The 21,577-nt window shown below is 44.8% G+C and overlaps 1 protein-coding gene across 2 annotated transcripts in view; it reads left to right on the top strand.

Annotated features, from left to right (window-relative positions):
* Positions 1-21,577, top strand: part of LOC117242304 — a 252,371-nt gene that overhangs the window by 39,002 nt on the left and 191,792 nt on the right. Inside the window, exon 2 of one of the 2 annotated variants that reach the window (XM_033508845.1) lies at positions 14,912-15,023. The exons of the other annotated variant lie outside the window; for it this stretch is intronic. The gene's annotated coding sequence lies outside the window, so the exon portion shown is untranslated. The remainder of the gene's footprint in view (positions 1-14,911; positions 15,024-21,577) is intronic. 2 annotated transcript variants of the gene reach the window in all.

Here is a 21,577-nt window from a genome sequence, read left to right as displayed (position 1 = left end):
AATGATGCTAAACGAGTTGAGGATGCCGCGCCCCAAATCTATAGGATAAACTTTCAGCAAAGGAGCGACGATGCGCACTGAATCTTGGCCTGATTTATTTCACCGTTCCGTGACATGGGCGCAGGAGCTGTTTCTCGTTTGATCATGTTCGTTATCAGGCGGCCGTGTCGCTAAGTTAGTTTGCTTGGGATTTTCTGATTAAAAGCGTTGATTAGATCAGTTGTGTTACTTAGAATTTCTATCTCGGAAGTAGTGTTTATTCGGTAGTAGGTAGCTACTTGATTATTCAAAAACTTGGAAATCATTCGTTCCATTGAAATATTTGGTTAAAGCGAATGAGAAGAATTCCGTTCGATTACCCATCCACGGAATCAACCCGTCGGTCGCTTTGAGCAAAGTGGACGTTTGCAGATAGCGCGAGCGCAAGAGTCGTTCTTTAGAAGTTTGTTTATCGATCGCCAGGTTTGCTACGTTTTTCCGTAATCGTTTGATCGTCGCTCGATCCGGAAAGGAATCTCTTTATTCCCTGTGAAAACACCGATTCGATGGTTCCATTGACATTGTAATCTGGATGGAACGAAGGGTTCAAGGAATGCGACGGAGGGTCAGGTCGGCTCGTTCGTACCGGGCATTTGATTTCAATTCGCGTCCTTTCGATTCCCCCGGTCCGCAAACAAACCGTGCGCAGATTACACGACGGAATATTTTTACAAATTTACGAAGTCCGGCATGTGACGTCTATGGAAAGGCCAGGACCTGTTGTAACCTGTAACTCGTGCTCTGCTATACTTCAGAGAAAGATGGGGAAGGAGGGAGGAAGGGAGAGAGAGAGAGAGAGAGAGAGAGACAGAAAGAGAGAATAGAGCAACAAAGAGGGAAACCGGTGAAGTAGTGAAGAAAGAGAGGGCAGTATGAAAATATAAAGACCGTGGGATGTAAAGACTGCAAGCCAGGGGCTTTTGTTCTTTCGCCTCGTTTTCTTCCACCCTCGTACACGAGGAAAATTCACGGACTTAATGGTCTCGTTTATTATTTCTTATACCTTGGCCGTCGTCCTCTCTAAGGGTCCAGCCCAAAAAGTCAGCCACTTTCCACCCTTTCGCCTCGTTTCTGCTGCTTTCAGTCTTTCAAACGGTTTTTACTGATGGACGTCGATCGAGAAAAGCTGCCGAGGAATATTATAGGGCAGGTGAATTTTACTTCTTACCACTCTTCGATTCTGGCAGCTCCTCGCTCATGGTGAATAGGAAATAACAGTTGGAACGGGGTTCGCCGCACTCGACGCGCTCGACCCGTCTTTATCAATCCCGATTTAAATTTCGATAGATCGATAAATAAAAACGAAATGGACGAGAATATACGAAGTATGTATCGTGTAAGTCTAAGTTGGAAGGTTACGTTACATAGATTATTAAGAGCAGTAGGTTTGAGTTTGGTTAGCGAGCGGTTTTTTATAAATGGGCCAAGCGAATTTCATGCGTTCTCTATTGGAACATTTCGTCGAAACATTTTATTCGTGCCGCGGGTGCGCGGTGGGAGACGGTATTCAAAATAGTCGGGGCAAACGTTCCACCCCTGAAATTGAAATACGAAAATACGAGAGAGCGCCGCCGAGTGACCTGAGCACCAGGAGTTACCAGCGAGCGACGAACCGAGGGAAAAGGGGCCGGCCCAAAACGAATCTACCGAATTTTCCGAGTAGTTGACCTCTCCTCGAAGTAGAAGGAGGTCGTAGCCGATTTCTACGATGCCGTGCCAATTTTTCTTAATTCCTGTCGCTCGAATCCGGTGTGATCGATGCAACGCGACAAGGTGCGCGCGGTACTCGAAAGCTTCATCCCGATTACGAATTGTTGGGATTCGTGGAACGACGCCAAGTGAAATATCATCCATTCGTTACCATCCGGTATTTAGACATTTGCGAAAGAACGGAAACGCTGATGAACAATAACCCTTCGTGGAAGCGTCGTGTGTTAAGTACGAGCCGAAATTATGAAAAAATGCAAACATGGCCGAACCAGCAGTTAAGAAAAACGCGATGGTAAATATGGAAAGAGGAAAAGAAGTCGAGGAGAGAGAGGAATCGAGGACAGAGTCCAGCAAATCTTGCAGGATGTTTGGCTGGCCTCTCTGCTAACAAAAGAAGGTGGAACGGGAACGGCAGACGTAAAATATGATGCTTTTAAGCGCGCGTGGAGAAACTCGGTACCGCGCGCGCCTTTAAATTTCAGTTCGAAGATCGAAGAGGCTGTGTGAAATCAAGCGAGCGATCCTGCAGTATGCAAATACACGGAGGGTAGCCGAGAGGTGAGCGGTGGCGAACGTGCTGTGTGAATCTGCGTGGAGTAGAGGAAAAAAGAGGGAAAAAGAGAGAAAGAGGAAATGGCGTGAAGGCGGGAGAGGAGAGGAGAGGAGAGGAGAGGAGAGGAGAAGAGAGGAGAGGAGAAGAGAGGAGAGGAGAGGAGAGGAGAGGAGAGGAGAGGATGGAACGGTGAAAGAAGTGGAGGATGCAAGGAATAGAGAAAATAAGCGCGCACAAGGGCAAGAGGGGCCGGGATAGAAGTACAGGAGGTGATCTAGTGAAAAATGGGGTCGTAAAGCATTCCACTCATATCGTATCCCGCCTTTTCACCTTCCGCGCATACCTTCCTAGCTCCGGTACACATATTCGTCGGCTCCTTTCACCCCTTTCTGCGGTCGTCTTCTAGCTCGAGACGTCGACCTTTAATTTTCACGAGATTTTCATATCGACTGGCTCGCGGATCCCGACGATTTTCGAAGAACATGGAAAGAAAACTCGCGGCGGTTAAAACAACACGGAATATTTTACATTTCCTCTTAACGCGTAGCTTTCTGTTGTCTGCCTCGGTTCTCGTCATTTACTGGAAGGTTTGCCAACTGTATCATCAACAAGTTCAAGTTAATAGAGTAACGTTCGCGGAACGATATCACGTTTCAGGCTCCAGTTTCAATTATTGCGCGTTACTTTCATAGTCGATGAGAACAAACAGCGGTTGTGCGTGCTCCTTTCCAATAAAGGCGGATTTATCACGGTCCCGTGTCTCACCAAACGTATCACAGGTATAGCTGCGAACGCACCTGCGGCTTATCCCGCGATGCATATTTCAAGATGCGACACGTCGGGAAAGAACGCGAGATCGAAATTGTATCGCCTGTTCGCGGGATAAAGTAACCATTCGAATTCGATGTTTCGCTACAGAATTCGTTTATAGAATTGGAATTGTTTCCCGTGAATTCGTTGATACCTGATATACTCGCGAAATTAAGTCCCGTATAAAATTGAAAGAAGAAGAAGAGATGTATCTGTAAAAAAAAAAAAAAAAAAAAAAAAAGAAAGCATGTCATTCTTTACACAGCCCTTTATTTTCTGATACTGTACGAAATGATTTATCAATAGAACCGTGCTTCTATAGCATTCGTCGCAATTATCAAAAACGAGATTTATAGTCACGATTCCTTGGCGCTCGCCTAACGTGGTCTGCTGCTTCCATCTAACGATTTATCGTCGCGCGTTGGTAAAGGTAGCGCGCGAGCGCAACTGATTCCACCATTTTCCTATTGTACGTTGCGTTTCTTCCCGTTATTTATTACGGGCCGTGTATTTACAACTGCACTGCAGTTCGCGTGGAAAAGCTAGTAAATCAAGGGATCGGTTGCCTCGCGCGAACGCGCGTACGCTCTTTCGTTGGCGTATAACGGCTCGCGACTCGATGTGATAAATGAAACGGCTCACGAGATTAAGGAATATCGTCGCGCGAATCATGGAAGTTTCTTTGACCCGTTTGTTTGTGCGTTTGTCGTACACCGGCTATGTGGAGAAACGATAGCCGCGATTTAGCGCCGTTTATTCGAAGAACGACATTAATTTCCGTCGTTATCAGAGATAAACTTGTTTATGGTGATTTCTTTTCTGCATGCTTCGCGAACGAGGCCAGTCGATCGATTCGTCGTGGTTTGCCTCGATGGTCGAGTGATTCTTTCAAGAGGTAAATGCAAACGTCTTTATCCCTGTCTGCCGGAACTGTATGTGTATTAGAAGCAACGCAGCAGCGTATAATCTAATTGTTCCGAAATAAATGATGCATCGATCGACGATGCATTTTAGTCACGTTTGATAGGTGGAATGGAAGTTGAAGTTGGGCGAATATTACCAAATTACACTTGATTTTTGTTTAACCTGTTAACCGACAAAGTTGAGTTAGTTTCGACGTAATAATTCCTTTTATTCCTCCTTTATTCCATTTTATACGTGTCATTTCATTACTTTCAAAAATATATCATACCGTATGTACATTTGTAAGATTAAAATCGACCTAACGGAAACTCATTTGGTCTTATAGCTTTTAATACCATGATTATATAAGGTTCTGTTTAAAGTGTTATTACGATTATCCAACAAGTATATAACTAATTTTAAAACTTACATCTTTAACATTGATGCACAAATCTCGATATAGAGGTACCCATGAAATTTGAATGTCGAGTAATTTTTCATTATCAGATATTTTCACTAGAATCCAGTTGTCCGTGCTGCAGTTAATATCGATGTTCGAGACGAGAAATACAGAAAATCTTATGGTATCGATTACAAGAAATGGCATCTATCAACAGCAAAATACCGATTGAATTTTGTTGCCGCCGGTACACCATGGCGCGATACACCATACAACAGCAGTAATAACGCATTGCCATGGTGTGTGCATTGTAAACGCACGATAACAAACAATATACTATACGAGCTTATTAATTATACAGTGTACGCCTAGTGAATAATTAATTCGTAATTGCAGCGGGTCATTTCATATGCCACGTTACGTATAGTACACAATGTTGTAAATACAACGTTGTGATACTTGTGGCCTATACTTCTTATCGTCGCGTCGCCTATGGAGTAGTCTCTGGGGTGGCTAAAATGGCAGCATAGTAGTGATATACCAGTATAGAAAACAGTTGAAAAACGCAAAGCATTGTGGTTTTTCCCAAGCTCGAAAGTATGCGTTCGCCGTAATGCATTCGCGTAAGTCAGCTACACGATTTAGACTCGTTGTGCGGAGTAAAAGCCGCTTCGACGATATTGGCACCTGATGACTCGCTGCTTTTAATAACTTAAGCCTATTATTCGAGCACTTTCGGTCGCGTACTCGACGACTGGCCATTTTTTTCACCAGGAAACCACGCAAACGTCATTTTTCCTTACTCGCCACGGGTCGTCACGGAAAGCGTCGGATCGTTCTCTCTTTTCAACAATTCTCACGCTCGTTTCCATCCACAGAGTACTCGCTTAATCCGTTTTTGTCACGAGACCGTTACTACTGCGACCTATGAAATTATTAAAAGAAATTTACTGGTTCTTTCGTACCGATCTCCTCACCTTCTCTCCTCACTCCTCTCCTCAGAATTCTTCCAACAACATCGATAGTCGATGGACGTTTGTCGAATAATTTATATTTAAGTCATGTACAACGCTTAATCGTTAATACGATCGAAGCAGTGTCCATTGCTTCAATAAACAGTTTCTAGGAGTAACAAGGAACATTTGTTTAGCTTTTATAGTTGAGGCGAAGTAAAGACTAAAATGTTGGAATAACAATTATTTGTGTTATTGTAGGTAATAATCATTTTCGTGTAACAAGCGTAGAAGCGCGACATGAAACGTCCGAGGAATCGAAGTTTCGTAATGAAATCTGCAGTTTGCGTTCCACATTGCTGTCGTACGTTTGATTCCTGTTAGCGGTGTGAGTTTAAAGTTGGTCTGCTGCGACGTTACATATTCATTCATCGTGTTACTACACATTATCATGTATTTGGCTACGTAAACAAGTTAACTAGCCGTAGTGTGGACGCGTAACCAACGGCGTGTCGGACGAAAAATCTTGGTGAACTCCGCGTTGTACCGGACCCCCAGGAGATAAGGCGATTACCGTCTATTTTTTTTATGCTAAATTTATGCCATCAACCGCGCTTTGCCCTCGACAGCGACAATATTTTCTTTGTACCCCGGGAAAAAGCAATTACTGTCTTTCGTGCTTTTCTGATGCCGAAGGCCCCAAAGCGGATAAAGTACCGATTTCCGACGGGCTCCGATCCCGCGCCGCGTCTGATACTCTCTGCCTTACAAATTGAGCTTCTTTTGTGGCCGTTAGTGGCCCCTCGATTATCGATCGCCACGCAAAATCCGCCCTCAGACATTGGGAACGAAGACTGGCTGCACAGCTTGGTTGTCTCGACGCTCGATTAACGAACAAAGAAGCGATCTCGTTGATCGCTTTTCGACCGATAAATTCAAAACGACTAAACAGGCGAGTTTACGCTCTCACTTGCTTAGAATACTTGGCCTACTTGAGACGTTCGCAGCGGATCAGATTTCCATTTCCTGCAATGCCGCATGCTAACAACAAATTTTCATTCAAAATCTGTCTTCATATCGTGAGATTTTATGGACTATTATGAAATAATTTTCCATAATGCCGCGATTTTCAGTTCATATGCCACATCTAAGTCTAGATCATAGATAATTTAGTAGTACGTGACGAATCGAATACGTGTCATACACAGTGAACATGTTAATGAAGAAAATGTTAAATTCGAAGAAGTTGGATATATCATTTTGAGAAGAAAGTTGGATTAACACGTTTCGGTGGTAATGGTGATATATTATATTCAAAATTACATTTTCATACGATAAACGGAGCTTCGTTACTAGCCACATCGTTCGGTAATGGAGCATCCATTTTTTCGGCCGGATGTAACCTGGAATTTACTGTGGATTTGATTCATTTTGTTCGGCCGTTCGTCGAAACTGCGAGCGAGTTAGCCTTGTAAATACGGGGGAGTACAATCGAATTATCAGGAACCATGGGGGAAATCCTTTAATACCTACGCAGGAATTTGCCCCTCCCGATCGATTAATTCCCTACGAAATCGCTGGCCGTTCTCGTCGCGGATTAGAGCCGATACAACGTACACCGTGTCGCGTTTCTGGCACGTAGGTGCGTACTGTCAGGACACGGCCGACATCCGATTGGCTGAACACGATGCATACGAAAGAAAGCACGTTGCAAAATTAACGAAGGAGCCGTGGCGAAAGCGAGCCGAGGGTTTGTACACCCTCATATTTGTGCCTGTTCTCGATATAGAGAGGGTTGGAACTAAAATATCGGATAACCGCCTCGTGTAGTGACATTCGGAGTCACATTCAACAATCTAACATTCTTTAACAAGGATTGAATGTTAAAACATATACTGTTGCACATATGTATTTGAATATATATGGAAAAATGGAGGTTCAGTTAATCAGGCACTACTATTATTTCGTTCATCTAAATACAGTTCGTGTAAACAGAATTCCACCTGTAACTATTTCGTTGATAATCTAGGTTAATTATCACGTTTCGTATGACACCAGCAGGTGTTGTAATACTTCTGAACGGAAGTATGCACACACATAAGTATGCGTATCCATGCCGTATCGCGCTAAGAGACCCTCTCGACCCCGGCTAACGAAGGTACAACGTTGAATGAAAAGTGATATACGATCTCGAGGGATTTATTTTGCACCTGGCTTGCTCCCGCAATTCGCCCGCTACATATTTGATTATTTACTTGCGCCTTTGGCAAATGGTTAACGGTCAGGAATAGGAGCGCCGAGGTCCTTTGAATTATTTCTACCGCTAGCAGCATATAATTCCGAGTAGTTGCCGGGGCCGGTGATAGATAGGTCCACTGAGAATACCATCCGTCTGGATCATAGTATTCCTTTTTGCTAAAAATTGCATTGGTCGCGGACCCTTTTCATCGAATAAACGAACACTTCCGGAAAATCCATATTTAGTCTCTGAGAAAATTTCCACGACTGTTGGAGCGATTTGTCAGGAGGGGATGCTCTCGTAAATTCTCCATCGAATTCGATATTCCGGCGGCGGACGTCCGGTCGACAACTAGGAAAACTCTCCGGAGCATTTCCGCTCGGAAATTGTAGAGTAAAACGGCGTTGGGATTCTATAACGGTCGGCTAGAACCGATCGAATAATTAAACGAATCAACGGGCATTGCGGTCGTAAAAGGAGGACATTATCGCATCTATTCGCCGGAAGTCACGAGAAAATCGGCGGCCATGGGTCACAGACAGTTTTGCGCCGGATCGTTACAAGGTAGCCCGTGTGCTTCGTATCCTCACGCTCGCGAGCACTTGGACACACAAGCACGATACGCGCGCGCGCGCCTAGAATCGTGTTACACACCTGAGTCGGTGTGTGCTAGCGGGGAACGAGCTAGCGGGGGGAAAGGAGCAAAGACCGGGTTCCAGAGACGTTCTAACCAAGATAAATTCGCGCGATTAAGGGCAAAAAGAGGCGGAGGGAGAAAAGCAGCGTCGAGGGCGAGGCACGGGCAGAAGCTAGAGAGAGGAAGTCGGAGCAGAAAGGAGAATCGATAAGGAGCGCGAGGCATCGATAGCTCGAGAGGCGCACAAGAAGTAGATAGGAGATAAAGAGAAGGCGAAAAAGTCGCGCGTCCGAAAAGGCAACGAATAATAAATTTCCCTTTGGAGCGTAAAACAAAGCCACCTCGTGATCCGCTAAACCGTTGGGATAAAACAGAGGGATTGCAAGGGTAGAAAAGTCCAAGGAGAGGTAGGAAGGGTCGCGGATAGTGGAACGCATCGATAATGAGTCGACAGTAAAAACAACCGTCGAAGAAAAATCGGATCGAGAAGGGGGGAGGGGTTGTGGAGAGCCCTCGGAGTGATGGAGGGGGGAAAGGACAAAGCGTTAAGAGGACAAAGAAAAGCAAAGATGGGAGAGAAGGGGGCCAAGGAGCATCGATGATGAGTTTCAACCGCAGAAGAAAGGCGAAAAGACACAAGAAAGGAAAAAGACGAACGGGGATGGAGAGGGTGAGAGGGCGTTGGGCAAAAAGAAAGTCGCGAAAGGACGCGGCATCGGGGAGTAAATAAAATATTCAGGAAGTCCGCACCCCGGGGTGTTTGTTCGTCGATGCGGGGGTGTCTGGCTGAATCTGGTAGATGGGTGTAGGAGCTAGGAAGAAGCTGAAACGCTGGTCAGGCCAGCGGTTGAGTAGAACGAAGAGAGGAATGGATCCAGACGAAGGAGGATCCATGGTAGCCACATGTACGAAGTTGGTCCGGACTACCACGGGGTGGTTTTATCCCGTGGGATTCGCCATGGACCATATAGCGGGCTACGTGGCTAGTCGGGCAGGCGGAGGGGCGTAGCCGGGCGTTGGTGTAAGCGTCGCACACCTCTGTTGGGTTCCGCAAGCCAAAATCCGCACCTGCTCGACGAAACACCCTTGTAAGCCGACCATAGTCTCGTACCGATTTCTCGGATAGAATCTACCGACAGTCTGGAATCAGCCATACTCTTCTTGTCTCGCAGATATTTCGTCTTGAGCGAATGGTATATCGGTCCAAAACGCCGCCACTATATTCAAATTTAGAGCTATAGGAGCAAATGGCATGCGTAAGTATAGTAAGCGCGGAAATAAATAAAATTCTGCACGTATGGTACTTTCGAGTTTCTCATCTTCCTATCGTATCTCTCTTTAGAATCATCGATTATAATTAAAATATCGTCGAGCGAAGAGGCGAGATGGCTTAAGAAGATTATTGTCGAGCGACGTAAATTAACGGTAATGCTGCAACTAGCTACGAATAAATATGATGAATCAGTCTGCTGTTTATCATGGTAATTTATTGCTCGCGTTGGCGTCTGTAACTAATGGCGCGCGATGTTCGCTGAAGCATCGGTAATTATATCTGAATGCAATTCAGTGTCGCACACTTGAACACATCTGAGCAAGACGCAGAGTAGGATCTTGAGCGTAGGGTCGCAAACCAATATCTCAAAATTCGTTGCTGTTTCTATGAGATTGTAGCCGGTCCGCGTACATTTAATCGAAATAATCGCCACTTAGAACTCTGGTAGGTGTCTTCTTGCGAGACGAATAAAGAAGAAAGAAACTGAGTGAAGTAAAAGGAAAAAGATTAATGTACAAACTTCAAGCAGGCCGCCTCAAAATCCCCAATTTTCAAATTCGACGATACCCGAATGAAAATCCTGTTTGCTAAGTTGGACTTGCACATTGATTTCTGGAGGTCAGTCGAGCATCAACCAAACTTGGTCTTTCCGTTCGTTCAACAGCCGCCTGACTCATTACCTTTAGTGTACCGAGTAAACTTAGTTAACTAATATTCCGAATAGAATCCTGCAGAATGCAATAAGTAAGAGAATCACAGATCTCGAACGTGGCTAAGAATTATCACGTTCGATTATTACGATTATTACGATTGGTTCGTTTACTATCGTTGGTACACGAGAATTTATGTGCAGCAAAAGGAAACAGAAATCAAATCGTTATACAAATTGATCGATTCGTTCTATTTTAAGGATAAACTCGTTCGAAAGTTTCGACATTTCTCTCGTTACATCAGGGCGCGTAGCAATTCTGGTTACATCATTCCGATAGTCCCGTTTGTACGAGCTGCGTACTTACACAGCGAAATTTCTCTTCGTTATCATAATATCACGTAATTTAGTATCGGTGAACTCTCACATCTGCTGACTGGATCACTCGTCTCCCCTCTCTTCGTCGACTTCGAGTTTCACACTGACTTGTCGGGTTAACCGACCGACACCTTACTACCCGTCTCTAATCCTTCATCTCTCTTCGACTTCGGTCTACTAGGTAAACATTCTCGGGCAAATCCATGGAAGCTCAACTGTACACGAGAGCGGAGGGTCTTGCGGAAGAGGCCAGAGGCAGGCATTCGGGCTTGATGGCTTTAGGTCTGTCTAGGAAAATTCCGGGGGTCAGCGAAACTTGCCGACACTCGTATCTCCGACGAGTGTGCGGTGACGGGCGATGAATGCTATCGGAAGCCGGTTGCTCGTTCGTTTTCAAACCGATCGATTCTTCAAGGGAGCGTTTCTCGTTGAAATTTTCCGACAACCACGAATCGCTAATTTCCGTAGATCCAACGTCGAACGGTTGAGTAGACAAAATGTATGGTTGCTTGTGGTATTTGATTGATTGCGATTGGATCTCTTTTGTATCGAATCGCTTTAATATGTTGTTGTAATTGGTATCATCGTATGTCGAAGCTATGTATAGTGAGGTTCTAAAGTAAAATCATTATGTCACACAGAGTAACCAATCGACTTAGACGCGACTAACAGACGTACACAACTGTATCGGTTGTTATGTATCAATTTCTAACAGCGTTGATAGTTTAAGCTGAGTCGTACGATCAGAATTTTCAGAATATTAATTCGGAGCTAAGAAATCAGTTATAAACGTTTCTCTTTACAAGGAAAGATTGTGATTTGACGTCTGATTGTGAATTGACGTTATACTACCATCAACGAAGCTCTAGACATTTATTTGAAAATGCCTGAACTTACTACCTGTTTGCATTGCCAAAGTTTGTCAATTTTAACTACTGACCTGTTTTCCAGCCGCTTACTATATCACTTCCACCTTCGAAGGGATTCACAGAATACAATGCGGATTTCATCGTTACAGTTAGTCATTTGCGAAAATATAGATGGCATCGTAATATTAAATATCTTATAAAGAATTGTCCGTCTACTTTCAAAACGGGGCGTCATTAATTTCAATAGTTGGAGCTCTACTATTGCGCGAAAGCTCGTGAAAAAGTCAGTGGCTGAAATTTCGTTTTTCTGCATTTAATGCGCCGTATAGTTGATTTTTAATACGCCGATGCGTATTGCACTTCCGCGCCTTAAATATTTGAACAGTGAGTCCATGGCAAAGGGATGACTGGCCACGCCAGAAACCAGAACGTCCAGGATTCTAGATCAAGCCATGATTCCTGGTCCGACCACACGATCTCGTCCGTGGTCACGCGTGGGATCTACGCTAATGGATTGCCAGCCGATATGTCCCCTGTGATACGGGTGAAGATAAGCGACAAGTATCGCGAAAATCCGAGTACCTTCGACGGTTCGGCCGACCACCAAATTGGCGTCCCTTCATCGCGATGATTTTCATCGAATTAACCTATGTCGCTTCGATTTTCACTTAGCCGATCCACTCATGAATACCTTTGTCATGCCGTTTTCAGAACTTTCACTTATATATGTATATAATACTATTTAAATATTATATATAAAGTATGTATACTTCAATTTAGTTATTATTTAAATCTTCCTGGATATATTTAAATTTCTCGAAATTCAAAGTTGTTTTGTAGAATGTGCAAGTACTTATGTATGCGTATAGTGGTGATTATAGCATATAGGAAGAACATTAAGCGAGCGTTCTAGAAAATTGAGTCGAGGTCGTTTTATAAATACAGTTTAAGCCGCAGAACCGAAATAATCTCAATAAACAGCACATTGTAATCCTCCATTTAATTAGTTCGTTAATTATATAGTAGCAATCAACCACTTAATCTGTTTTTGGCTGGGCGCGATTTTATTGGACCGGACGGTCGGTCATGGTAATAGACGATTAATAATGAAATAATTTAATTAACCGCTCGACACAGCTGGTCTTGTTTGCACTGGTCCCGAAATTCCGTGGTAAAACAATTAATTCGTTTAACGAGCATAGCTAGCGATCGGAATTTTCCAAGATCGTGAAGTAGACTGGAAGCGAATATAAATTATTACTTGTTCCATAAACGTGTTTCACCGTCAAAATCAGTGAGATAAGATCTGTTTTCACACCTTAGAAATATACATATTCCTCCGAATTTTTCTACTCGTTTCTGTCCGGTCGCCGATTTGCAAACTAGTATCCATCCGGCGTCGTTCAGCGCAAGAGGGGCGGGAAATTCGATGCTTCGTGCCGGATTAAAAGCACGCAGTTGTCCCTAAAAAACTGTCGTGATCGCCGAGCTGCGTGAAATGAACATTCCTGTTAGCTCGCTGAGCCGAGAAACGGAACCCCTGGGTTGCTGCCAGGCAAAATAATTCGGCGACCTGAACGGTGGAACGCGCGTAATCCTTGGTGTCATGGGGACAGGAAAAAGAAAAGAAGAGTACGCGAGGGTAGGGACGGATCACGGGTGGTACGCCCGTGCGAAAAGGGGTTACGACGAGCCAAGAGGAAGATTCGTATATACAGAACGTATAAGGGCGAGGATTATAATAAGCCAGGCTACGTTACGAAATTGTTTCGTTCTCTAGGTATTAATAACGGCGACCTAGTCGAAACAGGGCTACGAACGCAGAGCGGCACCCCTTTCGCCACGCGACGATTATTATTGCTACCGCCAGGGGTGTGTTTCACCCTTCCGACTGAGAGTTTGTTTTACTTACAATTGCGCAGCTTCGTTTCTAGCCATAATAGCTGACCGGTTTTCATCTTCTTAATGCCTGGCTGGCAGCGTGCCCTGCCGATGAGGGATGAGTCCTCTCAAAGGAAATAAACCGTCTTTGATACGCAGGAAGGGAAATACACGTAATTGAATTTGACGGATATAGAGATGTTCCAGGGTGTGTTAGGTTCTTCCTTCCCTTTTCAGATCGCATAGCGTTTTAAGAATTTGTAATTCGCTAAATGACTAAACGAGCCCTGACTTTTAAATTTAGAACGAAGCTTTGGCGTTGCTCCTTTAGATGAAACGTAAAACCGTTGCTATAACATGAAGCCGTCGGCCTGTAGAACGTAATAATTGTGAAACTGCAAGAAATTTTAACGCGAATCGCATGGAAGCTCTCAGTCAGGAAAGGTGATTAGTTAGAGATAACAGGAGGTGAAAATCAGCAACGTCTTAGGGTATTGAATCGGCAAAGACACGCCGGTTGGTGGTCGCAGCAGCAATTTACTTTCTGCGATAGTCGTACTGATGACGACGCGCGTCCATTGTTCACACACGCTATTAGGCTTTCGATTCTGTCTCCGGTGCAAGCGTCATCCTTATCGAAGTGCAGAGGTTGAGGCCTCGTTTGTGCGAGGGACCGGAGGGAGGACGCATTACCGATGGCACAATGAGGGAAACGCGGCTGCCAAGTTGGTCTCCGATACGGATTGCGGTGGCATTGATAGTAACGAGCCATTAAGGGACGCGTTAAACGTATCTCTGGTGAATCCACTGTTCGCTCAGCCGAGAAACGCCAAGATGACGCTTCCGCGAAGAATGGATTTTCGTCGCACGGATTTGTATACCCTCTCGCCTCGGCGAATCTCTCCTCTCGAGGATTTTCCCCTCGCCTATCGTTTTCCTCGCTTCGTTTTCAGACTTTGATCTCTACGTTTCGTTTTAACGGTTTTCATTTACTTTCGTTCGATACTCTTTAATTTACTACCTAGAGTTATTGTTTCAAATTAAAAAAAAAAAAAAAAAAAGAAGAAAATCCCTTCGTACTCGTTCACATTTAATTTGGCAGGCTATTCGACCGATCACGCATCGTTTATCTTTTTAACGAATCTCTCGATCTATGTACGCGTCCTCCCGATGCAGAAAATGTACAGGCTGAAAATAGAACAATATTGTTCCCACGAAGAAACCATTATGCAAGAACGCGCGGGGCATGGAGCCAGTGAGCGCAACGAACGCTTACGAATAGCGAGCAAGCAACAGGGTCAATCTCTGCTAGATTACTTTTCAAGTATCTCAATAGGACTAGTTTAGTCGACTGCTTACAGCTTGTTACCGCGGTGAATGCGAGCCGCGCGACAAAACGACACCCGGACACAAAGCCACAGTGCGACATAAAAGAGCGTTCAGGCCCATTCACCAAGCGTTGCGCACGTTACGTTTATTAAGTTGGTTAAGTAGACACACCGTCAGCGAGGCCACTTTTTAAGCTGTTTCGTTATTGCCACTAGCATACGCGTTGCTTCCGGCTGGTAGGAGCGGAATGGCATTTTTCACGCGACCCCCGTAATATTTCTGTTTCAGTGTAGTTGCGGCATCCGGCACGAGGGACACCAGAGTGCGTGTTGCGAGAAAGAGAGAGAGAGCGAGATACAGCACGGATCGCCGCAGTGCAAATCGGTGTATCGTGAGACAGGTATTTACAAGAGTTTTACCATCGTGTTTCAAGCAGTCGTGGCCGGAAACGCGGCCACGGTTTTGCAAATTCTCGCTTCCGACCATGGATTCGCGGTTTACAGACAATAACCCGGGAACCGGTTGTCGTTTCGTTTGGCAAGTTTGAAAAAATGTAATCGCCTGGCAGGTCGCCGCGCCACGTCGGCCATGGCATCGCGTTATCATAGAAATCACGAGACAGTTGCGCGAGTTGCGTGCCACGATACACAGCAGATACGTACCACTATAAAGCTTGCGTTATCTTAACGTTATTGCATATGACGGACGTGCTCCGTGGTCCTGTTGCCAGGGCAATGGCAACGCAACCTGCAACGGATACGTACTCGATTCGGATATCGTCCGGCTGGACGCCGTCAAGTTACGAAACACTGGCATACCGATGAACAAAGATACGATCGCCTAATTGAAATCGCACTGCGTTTCAAGGTCCTGGACGTATATACGGGTGGAATTATTGTTATTGTTATTATTAATGGGACGGGCTAACATTGTGGTTTGAGGAAACGATATTGAGAAATAAATGGTCCTGCAGAGATTGAAAATGGAAATTCTGGCGCCTCGGGATGCTCTTATATCGTGTATACGACGTTAAGCACGAAACAAGAGGAAAAAGGAAGGAGGGTACTAATAGTTATTGGAAAGTAGATTTAGTTATGGAGGATAGTTATTGGAAATATTATTGGTAGAAGACTGCCGGTTGCCACAATTTCCATCACGACTATTCAAAAATTCGATTACTACGAACGGTTGGACAAACGGCTCACGCAAGTTTTAGCTATTGAAACCTAGTGTCGCCACTTTCGTATGGAAGTCCCTAGAAATTTTGCCCGCGGTATGAATAATTCGACTGAGCGGAACGATAATTATAACATGAACGGCGTTATCGGATCTCGCGTGCAGCTATCGTTAATCCGCCACGTTCCAAAGCTAGAGACGATCAAGCGGTAGCCTTATACGGACGAATCGCCGTTAGCCTAGGACAGTGCACAGATGGCCGAGCCCTGTTAAAGGATAATCTCGTTGATTTTGCAAGATAACGAGTAGTTGCGCAGATTGGCCGGCAGAAGGACTCTATTGGATCAGTGGTATCCTTTGTCTCGCCGCACTTTCAAGTATATCCACGGGACAAAGTACCAACTGCTACTGTTTTTAAATAGTTTAGCCAGGAATTGGGAGGCCACCGGTGACCAGTCAAAGTAGCTTTTGTTCGCGTTACTCCACACCACTGATTTACCGAGCTTCTCTCATCGCTGTGGTGTGACGCGAGACGCCTTCATGCATACTTTGATCTAGGTGAACACGACGGTATCATCGTTGTTGAGGCAGACAGAGGAACTACGTTATACTCTTTTTTAACGACTAGATGAAAGTTGAGTCCTAGTAGTTTTATGATAGTATTTCCTATAAGCGTTAGACGCGTACGTCTGATGTGTAATGTGACGTTAGAAGATCATTTAGAAATAGCAAACTTCCAATTATGCTGTTTACGCTTTAGACGATCACACTTTTGTTGAAGTGCAACTAAATGATGAGTAGAAAAATCATTGATACATCCTGTAAACGTGTATTCACAAACAATTAGTTACCTCCGATTTCCATAATTTTTTAATATATCGTCGAGATCATCACCCTGAATTGTTTTGCGAAGGTTTTATTCGGGATTATGTATAGCCAATCAAATGTTCTAATTTCATCCACATTCATTACTATTTAAAATAAGATTAGATTTCGTTCGGGTTCAGAGAGTCTGCCTCTTGGTCGCGTTTACATCATAATGCATATAGATACGTAATTCTCTAATACACATACAAGTATGTTTACTACTGTTTGTGAATTATGTTTTCCATCGACTAGTCATAAGAAGTGAGTTCTGTCGGAGCCATAGAAAATATTAAAAGCATAGATTTCAGAAAGAAACAGGAGCGAATGTAGATAAAGATATACATAATCAACGATAGTAAACGATAAGTATAATAATTAATGGGAAAAGGCGATGTCCATCGTCGGCGAACTCCGTGTCAGCGAAATTGTGTTGATGAAAACATTGTCGATGAAGTTGTCGGTAACCTAAATGTAACCCTAGAATACTAAGAATAGTATGAATTAGAAACTTTGCGTAATTTCAGCAACCACTGCCTATTCGGTTAGATTTTCGCTACTCCTTACGTATCGTTCTCGACCGCGGTAACGATCTGTCGCCGTCGTTAAGAAACTAAACATCTTGCAGGATTAATTACTTTTTGCACCGGAAACGCAATCCTCCGGGCGGGTGCAGGGTGCAGGGTGGCAGCGGTCTGCGGTTAACCGAGGTGCACCGCGTTATATAAATCCGTGAAATGGTCGTCGTGCGACTGGTCGATCGAAATCGAAAATATCGTGAACAGAGTAGCGTATCGAGGTCTTTCTAGGCGATGTTCGCGGAGCAGCTGACGGAGAATCCTGACGTCGTGTTGGGGTGAAACTCGCTCGGTATTCGACGTCAGCGTCTTGAATGGTGACAAACGGCATGTACCGCGAACACACGGTTGCGCGTCGTGGCTGCAACTCGAGGTATGAAGGGGCCCTGCAGCGCGTGAGCAATGCGGATGCACCGCGAAGCCAGCGGCGAACATACAGTTGACAGAAGCGCTTACGGAGGCGAGAGATCGTGCCTCTGTTTCCCTGTGTCCGTGTATCTCTCTCTCCTCTTTATCTCACGCGCTCGTTTCTCTCTGCCTAGTCTGCGTGTCATGCCACGCCACGATTCTCTGCGATTCGTTCCAACAGCGATCTCCTCGCGTTAGAAATCGCCACGATACTCCGCTCCTCTCCTCTGTTATTCGTGTTTCGCTTCATCGAGCTGTTAGAAACGTGGCCATAAGTCGAGCCGATGTTAGGAAACGCATAAATACGTAAACTGGCGTCTGTCTGAGGTATTTTGGGTTTCGTGGGATCGTTGATCGCATCGCGATTCCTAGACGTTCGATCGTATCTAGAATTTGCAATCTCTAGTAGTTCCGTTGAATTCTTCCTTATAGTCGTTCAAAAAGTCGTTTAAAAAGAACAATTTGGAAGAGAAAACGGCCCGTTAATGAGCAAGTAATGATGGGACGTATAATGTTTCAATAAATACGGTACTAACTTAAGGATGTGATTACTAAAAGACTATAACTTTTACGTAGGAGTTAATAGCGCTTCCTACAGTGTACTCTCAATGACTTTTCTGACTCAACTATCCTTTTTCACGTCACTTCCATTTAATGAACTGTTCTGTTTAATTCTGTCGTTATGTCAGCGTATACCAACAGGCTTGTTAAATATTCTTTCGAAGAAATGCAAGAAGCTTTGCATCAATTGGGAAAAAATGAAAGATCAAAGTAGAGCAGGAACGGTGTTACGTATTTCGATGCGATTTTATAGCAATACAAATTGATACTGTTGATCGTTACTCGCACGATATATATGGGTTTATGGTTACCGCGAACCCGTATATATTCGGGGCGGTTACAAGGGACATTAAAACGGTGGATCGATTAAACGCGGCCAATTAAAACTTAATGGCGGCGAATTAAGCTCTATAAAAGCCGAAGGGCGAGATTTTTTACCAGCACCTTCTTTCTTCCTTTTTGCTCGGTCTACCGATCCTCCTCACTCGCGATAAATGGTCCCCACCGCGCTCCGCACGATTCTTTTTTTCACTTCACTTTTCTCATACCCTTTTAACCCCCTCCCCCGCCGCCCCATCCCACCCTCTTCCCACAATGGAAGCGCTCGCGGATTTGGATACACCGGCAAACTTACACCGATGGAATATTTTCATTTTTTCGCCGGTTCGAACCAGAATCGGTGTAAGATCGCGAACAGTACAACGTCCGGTATTGCGCGGACTGACCCGTTCGAAAAGTTAAACGCAACCGATTGGAATTCGATGGAACTCAATTAAACCCGATTAAATCCAATAGGGGTTAAAGAATAGGATTTTTTTGCAGCTCTATCCTCCTACCTGCTTTCTCTCTTCCTTTCTCTTTTGCTCTCTCTCTCTCTCTCTCTCTTTCGCGCGCGCGCGTGCGCGCGTATTCTACTTTCTCTCTCTAATCCTTGTCTTCATTATCCGCTCCGGATATCCGTGTTCGTATCTAAATAAAGATTCATACCTATTGTTGACGCGCTCCTAATTCGGACATCCTAATCTACTGGTTACGTGTACGGTACAAAACAACAAAACTGACTATTTGATCGTTTCCTTAAACTGGAGCTCGAAACAGAGAGCAGAGACGATTAGTGAGATTATCAGTCTGACAAACGTAAAACACTTAACTACATGTGTAAGAATAAATTCTCCCCAGCAGAGTATTTACTCTACCTAATCCCTTACCTAATCCAAATCTATTTAGAGCTTTCTTAATTTTCCATGGAGAGAAGATCTGCCGTTTCGATCTGGCGGCCAGTCGGCAACGTGGGTTGCCCGAGTGCCAACAATCGACAAATTAAAATTCGAAATCTTTTTGCGGCTGCGATTCTTTGTCCCGTCCCATCCAATAATCCTAAGTTCCGTTGCTCTTTCGCCGCACGTGTGGTACACACATGTCGGTGTGGTATCGTACACGTAGCCGGAGTTATACAGGGACGTGCACGGAACCGGAAACACACAGACGCACCGAAGAGAGAGACGACTTTGGGCAAGAGGAGATACGGCGCATACGTAGAGAGGCCACACAGCACAGTACAGCCCCGAAGCATAGTCTCAACTCGACTCGAGCGGCTGAATCGATCCGCGGCCTTCCCTTGCACGCGCTCCCTACGGCCCTAGAACCAACGTCGACCACCTCCCCACTCACCCCATACACCCTCTTTCTCTCTCGTATTCCCTCTGTCTGTGTCCCCTTTCACCCACTGAATCTACCTCCTCCTCGATTCTCTTCTGCCTTCTTTTACCTCCGTTTCCTCCTCCTTTTCTCGTCGCTGTTATTCCTACACCTCTTCCTCTGCTGCTTCGATGCCACCCCCATCGACCCACCTGGTCACGCGAACCTTTAAAAAATGTTTGGCCCTCTCGCGCCCTCCGTGCGAATTTCTTCGATATTTCGCTTCCATTCTGTCGGACTACACCTCGCCAGCGAATCTGATTTTCCCTAGCCCGCTTGTCCCGTGATACGAGAAATTATAGGTTTCGAGGTAATTCGAAGGATAGTTTGGCGTTTCCGAATCTCGAATTTGTGTGCGTTTTATCCGGCTTCGCGGAGTATACGGATTGGCAGGGAACTAAATAAATATTACGTAGCAATGTCCACCGAAATATCGACCTTCTCGCGTGGCTGGTATTTGTAAAATAAACGGTACGGAGCTGTTGGAGTGGTTCGAGCGTTTTCGCGTGTAAAACGGAACGCCGAGGTATCGACAGATTTTCCAGGAGCTTATTTAAGCGATTCCCATTTTAACGATCGCGTGTAGTGCCCCGCGCAGTCGTTACATTTTTGCCGTTTTTCTATTCGTTGCTACTATCTCTGAATAAGAGGAAAACGAGTGATTAGTGTACGCCGTACGTCTTTGTTATTGCAACTGGTGTCGTTTGTTCGTGATATTGTGTTCAACATAATAACACGAGTTTTGAGAAACATTGCAACGCGCGATCGGTCGGGAACACAATCTTTCATTGTTCCTGCAAAAAATAAGAAGACACACTTTCAAGAATGTCATCTTCTATTGGTTTGTCATCGGAAAACGTACAGTGAAATCAGAGAAACTCGGTTTTCCATGGGATACATCGAGTACCGGAATCGTTGTCAGCATCGGATATTCAAGGGGGAAAGTTTGAGAAGACGCGGTCTAGTAGAATTTATAAAAACGTAGGCCCGTGTGCGTACATGTGTGTACTCTCCTAAGAACGAAGCAGATATACACATCTGTGAGGGATTTTTTTATCAATCACCAGACATCTAGAGAAACATCCTCCATATCCCTGGTATTTCCAGAAAGAAATATCTCCAGAAATGACTGCGATTCGTTCGCGTCAGGAGCCTTTCTCGGCGGGATACACACACAGGTCAAGTGTCTCTACTAAGAAATCCGAATTTTCTTGAGTGGCTCTTCTCTAACAAGTATAGCAAACTAACTCGCAAGTCGAATCAAATGTAAGAAATATAAGAAAGCTCGGTGGAACGTGGTACATAATGGTGCAAATTCGTATGGTTTCGAAGGATCCATGTCGAAACCAAAGTCCGTCAAGCGACGATGTCGAACACCCATCGATTCATCAGAGGAAAAAGGAATATCTTTGCGATATGCGGCGTAGCGTGTACATCACGTACAAGGTACGCACTGAATCTCCAGCCCGAAATATGATGACCGATTCAATTACGCACGTGTCTGGGAGAGAGAAACCACCTACCGATGTTATCCCTCTCTGCGTCGGTGATTTGTGTCCCCGTTCATCTTTGCGGGTGTCTGAGGCCGCGTGTACGCTTGGCGAATACGCGCACGTCGCCATATCTATGTGAATGCACGCGAGCACACACGCAACACGGACACAAATTC

The sequence above is a fragment of the Bombus vosnesenskii genome, unplaced genomic scaffold (genome assembly GCF_011952255.1).
Source record: "Bombus vosnesenskii isolate JDL3184/JDL3185 unplaced genomic scaffold, Bvos_JDL3184-5_v1.1 scf7180000016273, whole genome shotgun sequence".
Taxonomy (NCBI): Eukaryota; Metazoa; Arthropoda; class Insecta; order Hymenoptera; family Apidae; genus Bombus; species Bombus vosnesenskii.
This window is presented reverse-complemented; position numbering and strand designations above follow the sequence as displayed.